The 5000-nt window shown below is 73.2% G+C and overlaps 1 protein-coding gene across 1 annotated transcript in view; it reads left to right on the top strand.

The window, feature by feature from the left end:
• LOC146811962 (uncharacterized) overlaps positions 1–5000 on the top strand; it is a 271293-nt gene that overhangs the window by 174140 nt on the left and 92153 nt on the right. The gene's annotated exons all lie outside the window — the stretch shown is intronic.

Raw genomic sequence — 5000 nt, 5'->3', positions numbered from 1 at the left:
ACCCAGACAGGCCTGGGGAGGCTCCCCGGACACAACGGAATCCCCGTCCCGGGCCTTTGGCAGTGCCACAGGCCGGGGGACGGGGCCCGGGGCCGGAGACCCAGACCCGGGGCCCGGCCGGGCCCCTGGACCCAGCCGGGGCTCCTGGGACCGCAGGAGCAGGGGAAGCCTCCCCGGGCCCTCCGGACCCCGTCCCGGGCACCCTGCCGCGCGGCAGGACCCGGGACGGAGCCAGGGGCGGGGAGGCCGCCCTCCCCGGGGCCCCCAGGGGCCAATGACCCCAGACAGGCCTGGGGAGGCTCCCCGGACCCAACAGAACCCCGTCCCGGGCCTTTGGCAGTGCCGCAGGCCGGGGGACGGGGCCCGGGGCCGGAGACCCCGACCCGGGGCCCGGCCAAGCCCCTGGACCCAGCCGGGGCTCCCGGGACCGCAGGCGCAGGGGAAGCCTCCCCGGGCCCTCCGGACCCCGTCCCGGGCACCCTGCCGCGCGGCAGGACCCGGGACGGAGCCCGGGGCGGGGAGGCCGCCCTCCCCGGGGCCCCCAGGGGCCAATGAACCCAGACAGGCCTGGGGAGGCTCCCCGGACACAACGGAACCCCGTCCCAGGCCTTTGGCAGTGCCGCAGGCCGGGGGACGGGGCCCGGGGCCGGAGACCCCGACCCAGGGCCCGGCCGGGCCCCTGGACCCAGCCTGGGCTCCCGGGACCGCAGGCGCAGGGGAAGCCTCCCCGGGCCCTCCGGACCCCGTCCCGGGCACCCTGCCGCGCGGCAGGAACCGGGACGGAGCCCGGGGAGGCCACCCTCCCCGGGGCCCCCAGGGGCCAATGAACCCAGACATGCCTGGGGAGGCTCCCCGGACACAACGGAACCCCGTCCCAGGCCTTTGGCAGTGCCGCAGGCCGGGGGGCCGTGGCCCGGAGACCCCGACCCGGGGCCCGACCGGGCCCCTGGACCCAGCCGGGGCTCCCAGGACTGCAGGCGCAGGGGAAGCCTCCCCGGGCCCTCCGGGGCCCACCCCGGGCACCCTGCCGCGCGGCAGGACCCGGGACGGAGCCCGGGGCGGGGAGGCCGCCCTCCCCGGGGCCCCCAAGGGCCATTGAACCCAGACAGGCCTGGGGAGGCTCCCCGGACACAACGGAACCCCGTCCCAGGCCTTTGGCAGTGCCGCAGGCCGGGGTACGGGGCCCAGGGCCTGGCTGGGCCCCTGGAGCCAGCCGGTGCTCCCAGGCCCGCAGGCGCAGGGGAAGCCTCCCGGGACCATACGGACCCCTTGTCCCGGGCACCCTGCCACGCGGCAGTCCCCGGGACAGGACCGGGGCAGCATCCGGGCCCATCCAGCTGCCGGCTGAGGACCGAGAGGGGTCCCAGAGTACCCTGTCCCTAGTAATCCGGAGGAAGGCTACATAGCGGTAGGGCTCCTGCCTGAACCATGGGCTCGGTGGGCTCTCTGCTTCCCGGGGGCTGGGGGACAGCGGCTGGGACTCGGGCACGGGGAGGACCGACGGAGCTCTCGGGCCCGGGCGCCCCGGGGGTAGGACTGCCCGGGACCCGTGGAGCCCGTCCCTGGGCACTTTGCCACGCCGCGGGCCGGAGGAGTGAAGCCTGGGAGGATGTTGCCCGGGCGTTGCCCATCTGGTCCCCGGAAAAAGAACCGCCAGCCCCGGAGGGGTCTTCCAGCATAACCTGCCCATACTAATCCGGAGGAAGGCTACCCCCCTTTCTTGTAACCCACGCGCTCCGAGTGATGGAGGGGACCCTAGGCCCGGACGCGCCCGGCCTCCTGGAGCCCTGGCTGGGATCTGCGAGGCGAATGGACCCTCATCGGGACTTCCAGGCCGGCCCGGCCATCTGGTCGCCCCATTGGAAAGCATTGCGCGCGACCAGATGGCCGAGGGGAGAGGTGCAACAAGATGGACGGGACTGAAAGGACTCCCATCTGTCCAACCCCGAGCCTTCGCGCTAGGGTTCCTGCCTGCCCACGCAGGGCTCCGTGGCTGCAGGGCTCAGGGGCTGCAGGGCTGCAGGGCTCCAGGGCTCCAGGGCTGCAGGGCTCCGGTCCTGCAGGGCTCCAGGGCTCCGGGCTGAAGGGCTCCAGTGCTGCAGGCCTCGGTGGACGCCCGGGGGACCCATGGAGCCCGCCCTGGGCACTTTGCCTCGCCGCGGGCTGGAGGAGGGAGCACCGGACGCCCCGGGGAAGTGTCGTCCGGGCTTGGCCCATCTGGTCCCCGCCTGAGAACCGCAATCCCCAGGAGGGGTGTACCGGCATACCCTGCCCCTACTTATCCGGAGGAAGGCTACCCACCTTTCTTGTAACCCTCGCGCTCCGAGTGACGGAGGGGACCCTAGGCGCGGACGCGCCCGACCTCCTGGAGCCCTGGCTGGGACCCGCGAGGCGAATGGACCCTCATCGGGACTTCCAGGCCGGCCTGGCCATCTGGTCGCCCCATTGGAAAGCATTGCGCGCGACCAGATGGCCGAGGGGAGAGGTGCAACCAGATGGACGGGAGTGACAGGACTCCCATCTGTCCAACCCCGAGCCTTCGCGCTAGGGTTCCCGCCTGCCCACGCAGGGCTCCGTGGCTGCAGGGCTCCGGGGCTCCAGGGCTGCAGGGCTCTGGGCCTGCAGGGCTCCGGGGCTGCAGGGCTGCAGGGCTCCGGGCCTGCAGGGCTCCGGGCCTGCAGGGCTCCAGGGCTCCGGGCTGAAGGCTGAAGGGCTCCAGGGCTGCAGGGCTGCAGGGCTGCAGGCCTCGGTGGCTGCAGGGCTCCGGGGCTGCAGGGCTCCGGGCCTGCAGGGCTCCGGGGCTGCAGGGCTCCGGGCCTGCAGGGCTCCGGGCCTGCAGGGCTCCAGGGCTCCGGGCTGAAGGGCTCCAGGGCTGCAGGGCTTTGGGGCTGCAGGCCTCGGTGGACGCCCAGGGGACCCATGGAGCCTGGCCTGGGCACTTTGCCTCGCCGCGGGCTGGAGGAGGGAGCACCGGAAGCCCCGGGGAAGTGTCGTCCGGGCTTGGCCCATCTGGTCCCCGCCTGAGAACCGCAATCCCCAGGAGGGGTGTACCGGCATACCCTGCCCCTACTAATCCGGAGGAAGGCTACCCACCTTTCTTGTAACCCTCGCGCTCCGAGTGACGGAGGGGACCCTAGGCGCGGACGCGCCCGACCTCCTGGAGCCCTGGCTGGGATCCGCGAGGCGAATGGACCCTCATCGGGACTTCCAGGCTGGCCCGGCCATCTGGTCGCCCTATTGGAAAGCATTGTGCGCGACCAGATGGCCGAGGGAAAGGTGCGACCAGATGGCCGGGACCGAAAGGACTCCCAGCTGCCCACACTGAGCCATAGCGGTAGGGCTCCTGCCTGCCCTTGCAGGGCTCCGGGGCTCTGCACCAGGGTCCCTTGTCCCGGGCAGATGGACACTTGGCAGGCCGCAGGACGTGGGATCCCAGGCCCTGACCAAACATCAGGAGGCCCGGGGCCGGTCCCTACTTCTCAACGCAGCCAGGCCGGGGAGATAGGGGAGCCTGTCCAAGCACGAGGGACCCCAGTCCCGGGCACACGGTCCCTCAGGTTGTGTGCTCGTTTTCAACAATTTTTTTTTCAAAATTCCACGAAAAGACATTCCGCAAATTCCGCCCAGCCCTAACCAAACTCCTACTTCCGCAAGGAAAAGACTTAGCCAGCCACACACCCACCTGGCCCGGTCCCTGCTTCTGATCCCAGCCAGGTCTGGGGAGCCTCCCTTGGCCCGATGGACCCCGTCACGGGCACCCGGACCCTCACCAGGCCGCAGGACGGGTGCTCCCGCACCACACGGTCGTATAGGGGTGGGCGGAAAAGTCCGTTCCGCCAGCGTAGAATAAAAAAGCAAGCCACCCCGGCTCACGGGCCCGGTCCTTGCTTCTGAAAGCAGCCAGGCCGGGGAGCCTTCTCCGGGCACACGGAGCCTAGCAAGGCCCGGGGAGAGACTCCCCGGGCCCCGGTGGACCCCCGTCCCCAGCGCCCGGACCCTTCGCTGGCTTGCGGGACAGGGGGCTCCCGCACCCCGGGACGGAGTTCCAGCACCGGGCCCAGCTTCCTGGACCCCCAGCCAGGCCGGGGAGAGCCTCCCAGGGCCCCGGTGGACACCCTGTCCCCAGCGCCCGGACCCTCGGCTGGCTTGCGGGACAGGGGGCTCCCGCAACCCCGGGACGGAGCTCCAGCACCGGGCCCAGCTTCCGGACCCCCAGCCAGGCCCGGGGAGAGACTCCCCGGGCCCCGGTGGACACCCGACCCCAGCACCCGGACCCTCGGCTGGCTTGCGGGACAGGGGGCTCCCGCACCCCGGGACGGAGCTCCAGCACCTGGCCCAGCTCCCGGACCTCCAGCCAGGCCGGGGAGAGCCTCCCCGGGCCCCGGTGGACACCCTGTCCCCAGCGCCCGGACCCTCGGCTGGCTTGCGGGACAGGGGGCTCCCGCACCCCGGGACGGAGCTCCAGCACCGGGCCCAGCTCCCAGACCTCCAGCCAGGCCGGGGAGAGACTCCCCGGGCCCCGGTGGACACCCTGTCCCCAGCTCCCGGACCCTCGGCTGGCTTGCGGGACAGGGGGCTCCCGCAACCCCGGGACGGAGCCGCACCCTGGGACGGAGCTCCAGCACCGGGCCCAGCTTCCTGGACCCCCAGCCAGGCCGGGGAGAGCCTCCCCGGGCCCCGGTGGACACCCTGTCCCCAGCGCCCGGACCCTCGGCTGGCTTGCGGGACAGGGGGCTCCCGCACCCCGGGACGGAGCCGCACCCTGGGACGGAGCTCCAGCACCGGGCCCAGCTTCCGGACCCCCAGCCAGGCCGGGGAGAGCCTCCCCGGGCCCCGGTGGACCCTCTCTTCCCTAGCGCCCCGTACCCTCAGCTGGCTCGCAGGACGGGGGGTGGGCTCCCGGACTCTGGGACGGAGCCGCACCCTGGGACAGCGCTCCAGCACTGGGCCCAGCTTCCGGACCTCCAGCCAGGCCAGGGACAGCCTCCCCGGGCCCCCGG

This window comes from Triturus cristatus, chromosome 7 (genome assembly GCF_964204655.1).
Source record: "Triturus cristatus chromosome 7, aTriCri1.1, whole genome shotgun sequence".
NCBI classification, from domain to species: domain Eukaryota; kingdom Metazoa; phylum Chordata; class Amphibia; order Caudata; family Salamandridae; genus Triturus; species Triturus cristatus.
The sequence above is the reverse complement of the archived record's forward strand: the minus strand, read 5'-3'. Positions and strand labels throughout refer to the sequence as shown.